Below are 13,228 nucleotides of genomic sequence, written 5' to 3'. Positions count from 1 at the left end.
TACCAACTCTAAAAAGCCGCTCACTTCACTAACACTTTGGACAATTTGGGTAGAGATTTAAAAGCATTTTGTGCGGACTCATCAGGTGACTTCACGGCATCCACCTCATCCACTTTCTCATCAAAGAAAAAAAAAAAAAAAAAAGTATTTTCCATTTTATCAAAAAAATATTTCATGTTATTGGCCAAAATTGTAGTTTGTAAACTGAGTAGTTAAACTACAAAAAATTACACAAAAAGTAGTTGAATTACTTTGATGCAGCACAAAATATGAATGCAGTTTAACTACCAGCAAGTTACAGCAAGTTGTAGTTAAGCTATATAGTGCAAGTACACATTTCCAAGTGGTATTGTCGTTGGCACCGCACCAGATCGCTTTGGTTTTCTTCAGAGTTGTGACTACCAACAACACAGGATGGTGCCCAGCCGCCAGCCTGACAAAACGAGCGAGGTTTATGAGGAAATAGTACAAGTATAAGAGATCCATACTTTGAATAGTCTTCTTGGACATAAATGTGTTGTATTCTATATTGTATTGTAAGATCTGGCTGAACCCACACTAAGATTTGGTTGGGGAAAACTCAGGAAAGTGTACTGACCCACTAAACAGCCACAAAAAAGAACCTTGTCCTTTTTCCTGTCTCTTTCTCTCAAAAGCCTGAAAATCAGTCCCTCTCATCGCCTGAAAATCAAATGACGGGGTGCAGCACTATCATTTCCCCTGTGCTTTTTTCCTCCTCTTGCCTTGAATTAGATCAGAATCCATAGTCTCAGCCCTGTCCTGTCCCACAGAGTCAACCCCAACAGTCCTCTCCAGAGCTTCAGATTAAATTACAGATCGTCTCGGTCCCATAACCCCCCCCCCCCCCCCAACACACACACACACACACACAATCCGTCTCTCCCATGCAGATGTGACACTTTCCAGAGACATTTTTCTCATAATACATTGACACTGGTGGGGACAGAGATGGAGGTGATGCAGGGGGAGGTGTCGCCTGAAAGAATGTGTCAACAATTTGGTGGACATAGCCCAGGAAATGAAACAAAACCCTTCGCCGCTCTTTCTGTCTCCATTCCTCCCATCCACGCTCAGAGAGACACAATGCAAACAGCTCAGGCGTCTGTGATCTTCGCCAGCTCATCTTATTTGTATTATGGAAAAGCTCTTGAGGATTTTTTCTTATGCGACATTTCACACTATAAATCAGGCGAGACTCAGTAACGGGAACTCTGACGGCTCACAGACACTGAGGGGGAACGTCACCGCTGAGGGAGCTTAGTCAACGAGGTTAAGTTGATCATCATCTCTTAGCCCTCCCAGAATTCCTTCAAGTGTCTTTTCAGTCTGGGCTTGCAGGGAAAATAAAAACAACACTCACAGTCTGAGCCAGTTTAGTGGTTTTCCAATAGGATCAGTTTAAGCAGTGTAAATGGACACAAATGATGATGCACACTGCAAAGGGACAATACAGATCTAATCAGCTTTTTCATGGCATTTACACACTTTGCATTAAGCAGAACATTTTCCACATTCAGATTATGAACAGTAGGGAGCTTTTGTAGTTGTAGGGAGTTTTGTATTCATTTTTTCACATGTGAAGTGAAATTTTTACCTGTAAAAAATAAAATATTACATTCAAATTTCATATTTTCAAACACACTGACATGTAATTGACTGTTTTCATATGTGGCCTAAAATTGTGTCAGATGTGAAGTGTACATTCGACAACTGATTGGCTTTTTTCAAACATAAATTACATTTTGTACATAGGATATGTGAATGTTAATGTGAATTATACAGATTATTATTTTTTTTTTTTGCCTTTTTTTTCACATGTGGATTAGAATTTTCGACATGCAACCATTTCTCACCAGCCTTTACCACAGTTAAGCTGCTGCTCACCCAACCAAATGAATTTCAGTGCCAGGTCATAGACAGGTAAGCTCTGTCCATATGAAATGACTGTAGACACATGCAAATAGTTTCTTGAAGAGCAGCAAACCCCCCACCCTCCGGTGTTAGATCGTTTGCTTTTCTGGATCTTTTGCTCACATTGCACATGAAACAGCACAGACCCACCGGGCTAATAAGCATCAGCAGGCTGTATAAAGTTTTCTGGCATTACATGATATGATTTCTGGGCTTTGAGTTTCGTACAGAGAGCACGTTAGCACGAAAAGTTGCCAAAAAAATCAAGTTCAAACACTAAGTTCACTGCTGGTTATGTCTGGTTAGAGCTTCCTCCATATTTGCGGGAAGGATGATCTCAAGCAGGCTGGCTCAGGGGAGGATGGATTACTATCATGTGCAGTTCATTTGACAAGGTGGTGGTGGTGGTGGGGGGGGTTGGTATGCTTAGCTTCATTTGCAGAATTACCCGTCTCTCCGGCTGCGGTTCTGCCTCTCATACCCGCTGTCAGACACGCACTCCGAGTCTCTCCCTGCTTCTGCTTCTCGTGCGTGCCCGTACGCACTCAGCTTCCCTCCCACTCCTTTTCTTTAAAGGAAGAAGGATGAGATATGCAAAGGTTCAGAATGGAGTCAGCTGAATTAAAAAATAGGATTTAGGAGAACAAGAGGAGGTAAATCTTACTTGGCAAGCAGAGCTCTCACGCCTATAAATAGTGTAACCACCTCCAGCTTCACCACACACACACGCACACACTCTTTTTATATGGTTTTGTCTGCCACAGTGAGCCTGTGATCCTGAATAATAAACTCTTCGGAGACAAAGTTCTTTAAACAGCACCTTACCTCATTCGGAGTGATGGTGATGAATGTGTGTGTTTGCACAGAGTACCCCGCAGATCTTTCGCTCATACATATTCATATAGCGTCTAATGAAATATCTATGTGACATGCATATCCAATTGCTCCTCTTGAAAGCTGCTTGTAATTGTCAATACAAGCCCAAAGGTGATGTCCCTAAAATTATATATATAATAATCAGCCATTTAAGGTCACGCCATACCTGATACTATGCCAGTGCTCTGTCAAACAACTGCATTAGCGAATGTCATCTGTGGATTTCCTTCATTGTCATACAATAAACAATGTGGTCAGGTTTGTTTTTTGCTGTTTAGAAATACAGAAATTGTAGCGCTTGAAGGCTTCCATGCACTGGGGCCAATAAGGACGGCGGAAAAAAATATATTAACATATAATTTTAACTCCCTTTTAAAAAACAATAGTTACAAAATAAGAATTCCTTGATCACTGACAACCATACAGATCACTCCTCTCTTTCTTTCTGCCATTTTCTGGTGCGTTAAAGTGTAACTCAACTGTGCAGGCAGCCAGGCAGGCTGCAGGAGTCTTTTTCTCGGATATTTCCAGCAATTTCATCAAGGTCTCCTGGCTAATGGCCAACATTCCTGATGTTACTTTTAACATTTTTTGGCATTGATTAAAGCTCAGGTATACACAATTAAACCACTTCTGTTGGCGCAAGGGAAACCCAATCCCGAAGCCAATGGCCTGTCTCCCCTGCGGTAACACCTATTAAAATAGCTCGGGCCTCCAGCACCGAGAGCTGGACTGAAACACACTCTCCCCATTCTCAGGCCGGCCCCAAGGACATTGACAGGAATTCTGTATGGCAACCATAAACAAACATAGACATAACATTCACATGGGCTGACCTTGTGACCGTTTAGAAAAAGTGAGCTTTTTGTTAATGGGTGACAATACTGGAGAGAGTTCTCTAGTGCAGAAGTCAAGCTCAGCAAAAGTGCTATCAGCAATAACTCTGAAGCAGAGCACTGAGCTGTATTTTTGGGGTAAAATATGGAAATTGAGACATCGTGGTTTTATTTTCTGTTGTGGCGAGGGTGGCTTTTTTGCCCTGAGAGATACAATATAATTTGATTTGCCATGAGAACAGGCTGCCTGCGTGAGTGGAGGGCAGGGGCAGCCATCTGTGCTCTGAAATCAATAAAGATGTTCTTAACTATGACTGGAGAAAGACTGTCAATAACTGCAGAATTAAACCCTCCTGACAGCACCAACTTATTTACACTTCTAGACTTTTAGAAGATCTCCAAATTATACAGGGCGTTATCAGTTTTGGTCACTGAAATTTTCCCAGTGAACCATGTTTTATCCAGTTGTCTTACCTTAATAAGGGTTGTTTAAAAAGTCTCAAATCATCAGGTGTCAAACAAATTTACAGACAATCGCAGAAACATTTCCAAAAATGTATTTTTTATGCTGACGTACAACCCTATCTACTCTCTGCAGATACACTACATCCCCACATCCAAAACGCTTGCAAGCTGTAGCATAACTAGAAGAGGACATGATAACATACTTTCCCTTTGACATTTACTCACATGAAAACAGTACAGAGATAATGTATTTCATGTATATACATATATGTATATACGTATATATATATGTGTATATATATATATATATATATATATATATATATATATATATATATATATATATATATATATATATATACTGAGTTTCAACATATCAACATATGTTGATGTGGTTGAGCAAGGGTGAACAAACGCCTGGCAGAGTTGTGAAAATGAAACTCTATTCATATGTTTATTATCTACTATTTATTTTTATTTGATGACCCAAAAACTTTTCTGTTTCTCTTCTTTATGTTTTCGCTATGCCAGAAACTTTTTGTTGCTTTCTTATTCAGATAACTGATTGTGGATGGCGTTGTTCTGTCAGATGGATAAAAGAAAACAAAAAAAGTAGGCCTATAAACTGCTGAAAGGGAAACTTGTGCAGCCATTAATATACCTGGGCAGCTTGACCATGTAAAGCATATGTGTGGGAAACACTGTTACGTGGGCTCAGAAATTCTTCCTAAACTGTGTCAGTAAACAGAGTCAGTTTGCAAATGATTGCAGTCTGTTTGTATTAACGTTTTACACAGCATCCAAAGTCTTTTGGAAGCGGGGTTGTATATCATCATGACAAATATGGAACTTTCCGTTGCTTCCCTTTTGTATTCTCCAGCTCAAATATTTCTTGCCTTGGAAAGTTCTTGGACAAAGACTTGGCAGCGCCTCATGTGGCCGAAGTGAAATCTGAAGCAGCGTGAGATTGATTAATTGTTAAGATGCAACCTTTCTTTGCCAACCAGGGCAGCACATTCATTATACATTTAGTTCAAACCGCACAGTGTCCCACTGGAGTACAACACAAGTTCAGCTCAAGTAGCACACAGTAGCATCCACTCACTGTTGGTACGACTCCACGGCCTGGACTCATTACTTACGTCTGCAGCGAGTGTCCCCAAGGTTCGTGACCCCAGAACACGTCCCCCTCCCGCATAACACGCTCATCAAAATCAATCTGTCAATCTGCTCCTGTCGCCTTACTGAAAAAATGCTACCAACACCTACATTAATACACACAAACAACCAACTCCTTTCTTAAGCGCTCGCCTCTGCTATTCAAGACTGGCAACCAACTCTTTTACCCTCTTTTGTAAACACGCGCACACAGAGAATGGATCAAATCACAACACACACTCACCCAAGACACACAAAGAAGAGCAATAACTCTCCCTTTATAGATCCATAGTATCGAGCACTCGCATTTGATCGACCCGTGGGTGGGCGAGGTAGTTTTTTTGTTGCCCATTGCCTCCTCCCCACTGATCCGACTGCACTTCCTCCCTGTTTCCTCTATTATGTCAAACAACTTCATCTCAGATCAAGTCTTGCTGCGACAAATGCCTATCCAAGCACATGGCCGATATCGGATTCTGACTCACACATAGTACCCTGTGGAGTGAGAAGCCAGTATATCTGACTTGCCTCCAGGGCAAATGAAGTATGATGCCATGTTGAGGTTTTGGGGGAGGTCACAGCGGGGTCACCAAGGCGGCTGGTTCTCATTGCAGCCCGTATCCTTACATGGTTATTTACCGCTGTTGTTGCTGGGATCACTTTACTGCATCCACCCGGAGTCTGGATGTGTGTTTGATGAGAAAGGTCTTGACACAACATGGTCATAGCAGAAAGCCATAAAAACAGGCTGCCTTGCACTCCACTCGTAATGTTTGCATTTAGATTTTAAAGAAATACCACGAAAATGGAAATCAAAACAGATAGACTTATCATTAGTTCTTATTTTTGATGCAAATTACTGGGAATTTGTGTCAGTGGATTTAAACTGTAATCCAGTCACTGCCTGTGGTGGTTTCTGCAGACGGGAAGCGTCATCATTTTGCTTGGCTCTCGTTGTGTCGGGTCAATAACAATTCTCACTTTCTCTCTCCATTTGTTCACTCGCTTCTTCTTCTCCCTCTCCAGCAGAAGCAGAAGTCGGAAATTCCTACTTTGAATGGTCACCCAGGATTTATTGGAGGCTGGCACTTTTCTTAGGATGTGGTTTTCAGCAGGTTTGCATTCAAAAATACTGCTGGCGAGTAATGGCTCCTGTCAAGACTGTGGCAGTTTGTCATCCCCTCATATGCAGTTTGTGACATCTCAAGCACACTATGCTACCATCGGCCTTTGACCCTGAACGGCAGACCTAAGAAGTCTCTCCACCCTGACCTGCAGAATAGAAAAAATTCTGTCTCAGCCTTTCACAAGTATTTGTGAAATTTTTTCATGCACTGATGAAATCAAACAATTTTACAAGTCAAAGTGTGTTTACAGGACTTGGAGAGAACAACAGCAAGTGTGAAAAAAAAATGTATGTACATGGCTGCATAGGGAGCGGAACAAAATCTGATAAAATGCCTCCAGTGGTGTCACTTATGGTAACATTGGTTGCGGCTGAAAGAGAAAAAAGTGTGTGAAATAATCTGAGGGTGTCAAATACTAAGACGAAGATGTGTGACAAAAACAAACTACAGTGGAACCACGGCTTACGAAGGCCCCATTTAACGAAAAATTCAAGTTACGAAGGCACTTAATGGCAATATTTCTGCCCGTGGTACGGCAAAATGCCCGCGTAACGAAATCCCACAAATACAGGAACATTCACGTTAATTTGAAATTTGCCGTGACCGAAATAAAAAAAAAATTATAAAATAGAAAATTAAAAAAAAATTTGTAAGTTTAAAAAAATATCATTGCACAGTGTACGTACGTACATTAATTAATGTAAATGTTAGTTTTAGTTTTAATGTTTAGAATTAAATTCCATAATGTTATGTACATGTACACGTACGTATGTATGCATGCATACGTATGCTTTCTTCAGCCTCCGCCACTTCCTCCTCCGCCAAGAACTTCGTCTTCAGCCAGCATCGCCTCACTCAAAACGTACATACATAATTTATTTTATTGATATTTATTAATACATTTATCATTTATAAATTATTTTCTTCATTTCAGATTGTATTTTGGAATATTCTTCTTAGTTTTTTTTCAAATATTAAGTCATATTTGTAGAAGAAATACACGACTGGTAGGGGGCCTGGAATGAATTACGCTATTTATAGGGAAAAAGGTGCTTCGACTTATGAAAATTTTGACCCTCTGGAACGAATTCGCTTCGTAAGTCGGGGTTCCACTGTACTGTGTATTTTAACAATGTCTAGAATGACATCAACTCATTAATGATTAATGATCATGCGCTGCCCCAGTATCACTACTCTAACTGTTTTTGTATGATAAACTATGGCCCCGTTTGCTTTTCATTATTCATTGTATGTATTTGTTTGACATTGTTTTTACACCAAGCGAACCTCCCATAGGCTGCTAGATGAGTTAAATACCGATGGCGCCCCTGCTGTCACTACTCACTTGGAGCTCTCTGAAAAGAGACGCTGGGCACAGAGCGTTTTCCCTATGCTGCCACATCTCCACTAGGAACAACTGAAATGCCATATGGACACAAGTCCTTAAATTGAACGACCGATGAGCTGCATGAAAATAATTGAAATGCCAATTACTTACTTATGCAGCTGCTGCCACGAAACAGTTAAGCCGCCGCTCACTCACATGGATTTGTATTCATAAATATTTGTCGGTGAGGCACTAGAGAGTCTTATTTATTCTAATTGATACATGAAAACAGTCAATTAATCTGATCCACTGTTATGAACTGTCATTAGAAGGAGTGTCATTTGCGGCTGCTAAATGTGTATCATGAGTGCCTTTAATTGAATTGACTAATTAAAGTCGAGTCCTGTGGAATAAGATCTCTGCTGCTAATGAGTGAGCCTCAAATAGCTCAATTAAATCATATCGACAGCGTGAGGCTCTCCTTGGCATTTACCTACGCTCCCTGGATATGGAAAAATCTCCTAATTCCTTTTTTGTTAATGTGTTTATTTATATGATCAAGAAACAGCTTTCCATTCTCGCTGAGCAATGTAAACCAAGGCAGTTTTTTTTTTTTAAGTCGGTTCAAAACCATTTGCATTCAAGATGTTCCCCTGTGACATGTGAATATGCACTTATTGGCCCACATTAGCTCAGCTGACACAGGCCGGCCCATGTGGTAACATCTACGGCTAATTTACTTGTGGGTGCCTCACTTTAGAGCACCCCCACCCCTCACCACCAGCACCACCAACATCACGCACAAAAGCCCTCAGATCAGCACTGCAGACAACCCGCAGGGGCACACACACAAACACAGGAGTTTCTGCCTCTCTAATTAATAAACAGCAAAACTTCAAAGCCGTGGGCTTGTCATGGAGCCGCCCACACTAAAGAGTAGCATGAGTGAATTCCCATCACTGAGTCACTTCACTTAGTTAGACCATGGCAGCCCAACTAGGGAATAAATCAGTACAGCACAACAACATAGAAGAATTTGTTGATATCCATCCAAAACATCAAGATGAATAATGCAATCCCAAACAAATTTGAACTTTTACAAACTGGTACGAGTCAAAAAACTTTCTGTAATTTAGAAATGATGCGTCTTGTCGCAGCAACACTGGCTTCTGCTGTACAAAAGTTATTTATGTTGTTTGTAAAAATGATGTTTTCAATCATGTGGCTGTCGTTTGCACATGGCGCCATCATGACTGCTCTGACAATTAATGAAACATCCCATCTTTCTCGTTCTTTTGGGTGCGTCCCTCGCCCTTCAGAAATACCTCCCTAACCCTGTCTTCACATTCGGTTGCGCTAGTTTATACTTGCAGAGAAACACAGTCTTTTGTGTTTGCTTCTCTAACCTGTCGGGTTACAGCCTTCACCTGAGCTTACCCTTCAACGACACAATGCTGCTTTTCAGTGAGGGCTTTAAGTTGTTCTTACTGCAGACTGGGTTAAATTCTGTCCACTCTCTGTGTGTGGGTTGGACTCAAATTGTGGGCAGAAAAAGTCTAAACGTTGCCTCAGGCAATTTTTCAAAAGCGGAATGTACCGTCTGAGTCTGTCATCGAACACTTGGTAGCTGTGGTGCAGTACAGGGGATGTTTTTCAGCACTAACCATAACTCTAACCCATGTACAGACAGAATCTTTCCCTCCTATTGCTTGCATTACTATTTTTGCCCCACGGCCTCTCTTCCTGCTCTTTATGCTGACTGATAATTTTTGCAGACATTTTCCGTAGTCTTTTGACTTTCCGGCGACCCAGTTCTGCTCTATTGACATAGATAGAATATCTTTTACTTCTTTTGCTCTTTTTCCTGCCCATCTATCCTGTAGGTCAATATGCCCATCACGCTGATGAAAAGGGTTGCAGATATGTGCGGTGCTTCCTGCTCATGATTGGTGGCGAAGCAATTGGATACACTTTCATGTTTTTCTTTTCCGCCCATCTTTTCCACATTTTGCACAGCGAAGATTCTCCCCATATGTCATTCTTTCTGCTAAACCATCACTGTTGGTCAAAACACACTGAGCTGATTATGGAGAGGAAATGTTATGTCACAGTGAGTCAAACCACAAATGTACCAGAGTAAAGAAATAGTTGCTAATAACTGCTACTATTTAGCACAGATTGATGCAATATAATTAATCAATATTCCCATTTGTATGCATGCAACTCATTATGCCCCACTGAATTGTGTATTTGCTCCCTGTCCCACCATATTAGATGTAATGACTTTCACCCAAAGGCAGCAGCATCCAAAGAATGCCACGGGAGCTGGCTAATGGCACCAACATTGTAAACAGCCAGCATCTGGCATTATGTGCATGAACACATATGTCTGAGCTTCTCACCAGTCTAACCAGCAGCGCCCGAGGCCCTTGGACCAACAATGATTAGGTTAACAGACCTGATAGCGTCAATGTAAAGATAATAGACCGGACTGCTCCTCCATTCTGTCCTATGATGAGTGTGCGTTTACCACACTGGGCCATAAATGACCAATTCATCCAGGAAACAGCAGAGATAATGAAGGTCTGGATGTGTTTATGTGTAGTTTTCCTCCATTAGGGCATGCAGTTTCCATCTGTAAGCAAGCTCTCCATAGCGCTGAATGTCTCGGGAGTCTCTCACACAAAAATTACACATGTGAAATTGCGCATCGATTATGACTGGGATTGCCATTTGTATCTATGGAACATGAAGATTAAATGAGTCAATTCTTAATTGTGTTTGGGTTCAGGGGAGCGTCGCATGGGACCATGTGGTGATGAGCAGCGCAGTATATCTTCAGTTCGTTGATTGCTCTTTTTTTTTTATAGGGTTGCGACTGTGCTTTTTTCACAGCTGTAACATCAACATCGACTCATGTCTGCACAGTGTTGGAGACGCTTGTTTACAATCCCCAGGAAAGTCTCCGAAAAAAATCTGTGAATAGTGTTTGCCAAAGTGGGGGTGGTGAGAAAAAAGAGATATTCTGTGATGTAGGAAAAAAAAAAAAGAAAAGAAAAACGGCAGAAAGGAACAGATGGTGAGACAACGATGGAGACAGAAACCAGAAGAGAGACATGACAAACAGACAAAAAATAAAAGAAGTGGAACAAATCGTTGAGTCACGGAGAGATCAGGATGGGGAGTAGCAGAATCAAATTAGGTGAAAAGTACAAAAAAATTCAAGCGCAACAAAATGAGAGAGGACAGCCAATAGCCTGAAAATGAGACACCAAACGGGGAAAAAAACGACCGTGTGAGTGACTGCTGGCAGTTCCAAATGTCTCGCCAGATGTTCCCAGATGCAAACTCTCCTCCTCCAGGATGACTCCACATTAACCTGACTTTATTGTTACAGATGTGCTTCTATTGGCTGCGCCCTTGATTTACACCCAGGCAGCAAGCAGACTGGTTTGCCTCCCAGGACCCCTTCAAACCAAACGCCCCAGCAGGGTGGGAGCAGCAGTAGAAGGAGCAAGCTGGGCGTAGGGGCGGAATGATTGCAAGGGAAGCAGGCACCATACTGCGCCATATAATGACCCTATTCCAGGCATCTGGCCTTTGGAGGCAAGTCGCATGTTTCCCCCCCCGACTGGCTGGATGGCAGAGTAACACAGAACTTGCTCTTTCCAAACTCTGGATTTAGTCACCTCCTCATTCCTCTTCCCTCCGTGTGGCTGTTTCCTCTCAGCTCACAACAAGCTGTGGAAAAATGCTGGCAGGACACAAAAAGACACTGCTTTAATCAATACCAACACAAGACCTTGGCTGCAGAGCACAGGGAGCGATAGAGAGTGGGAAAGGGACTGAGACCGAGCAAGAGGAAGCCACAGTTGAGTTGCTTTCGCCTTGAGCACAAATTGCTTTAGAAACTCAATGACTCTACGAAGGCGTCGGGAAGGCAGAAGTCCATGTGGCCCAGGGAGAGCAAGCAGAACCAGAATGAAGGATGTCACAACCCCCTGGTGGGCGCGAAGCGACGGCGCTCGCAAACTCCACATCGAGGGTGACGCCGCCTGGAATATGAAACCATCAAACAATGGCTGCAATCATAAGCAGCCATGACCAATTTTGTGGATAATTCGTGTCCATTCCGCATCTGCAGACTTTTATTATCATCATATGTGCGTTTCTTAGCCAAGTAAAAAATAAATATTGTGTGACCAGAACTAGGCTCTGAAGTTTGTGTTTGTGAAATACACGTTTTATCAATCATTCGATATCCGTCAGTCAGTGTTATTCACCTCTAACATGATAAAGGACCCTCCCTAACCTCCTCTCTCTTAATCCAACTACTGGAAGTGGAGTCATCCAGTTGAAACCATTCTTCCGACGGCCACTTAGCAGCAGCACAGACGCAACTGAGAATAAGTGCCTTGCTTGAGGACACGTCAGCGGTAGTTGCTGAGGGAGGGAGGAGTATTCTTCTTCAAAATTACCTAACGACTTCCTGAGTTGCTGCGGGGACCTGGGACATATTTATGGGGCGGCGGTACCCTAAAGGTTCTGGAAGCCGGTTTGTAACCGGAACAACGCTGGTTTGAATCCCCAGACTGAAGGAGAAAAACTCTGGGTGGAGAGCAAGAATAAGTAATGGCATTAAATATATCATTCTGAAAACTGAACCTGACATGTTTGCACTGAGAAAATGTCTCATTTGTGACCACAGCAACATTTGGCGTGGTGTGTTTCCCGTTTGCAAGTAAAGCAAATGCCAGCTTGAGAGTAAATGCCAGCTTGTTTACTGCGACGGCTTATGAGCAAAATGGAGTTTGTGCTACATGGCAAAAGAGACACAGCTGGAGGAGACGATGGAAGTTGAAGAAAACATTCAAATGCTTTTGTCCAAATTAGACACTTAAAAAAGCTTCAAATAATCAGCATCAGTATTAGCCCCTAGGGGTACCTGGCACTGCAGACTGCTGATCTGCTCCCATGCAAATGGAATGGTGAAGTCCCTCTCCTCCACCATGGGACCTATTGTTAATGACGAGTGACCAACATTTTATTATCTTTCCTAACCCACTTGGAATTGTGTGGAACATGTGGTGTAAATCAATTTCAAGAGATGTTTTTTTCAAATGGGGATATTTGCATTTTAACAAGTATGAGACAGTGAAAATTGGTAATTCGAAAGACTCCACACCCAGCAGTCGCATATGTGACGACGTCTCGTTCCACACTCACTGAAATCTTGTTGCATACCTGCCAACGCTCCCAACTCTTAACACTTTCTCTTGATAGTCTCCCGTTTCACAGTGATAAGAATCGAATGGGTGTTTCTCACTCTCTGTGTGGGATGTGTGCTGTAAACGGAGGCAGAGGAGAGCAGTCACTTGAGGGTGAGGTATTAAGTTGTCCCTGCCTTCGCTCAAGCCTTCCACTCGGCTCGGTTTGCCGCTGGAAAATGAGCAAGACAGCGTCCAAGAAGTGGAAATACACTCAAGTTTCACTCCACTTGGTGCGAG

This window comes from Acanthopagrus latus, chromosome 11, assembly GCF_904848185.1.
Source record: "Acanthopagrus latus isolate v.2019 chromosome 11, fAcaLat1.1, whole genome shotgun sequence".
Lineage (NCBI taxonomy): Eukaryota > Metazoa > Chordata > Actinopteri > Spariformes > Sparidae > Acanthopagrus > Acanthopagrus latus.
This window is presented reverse-complemented; position numbering follows the sequence as displayed.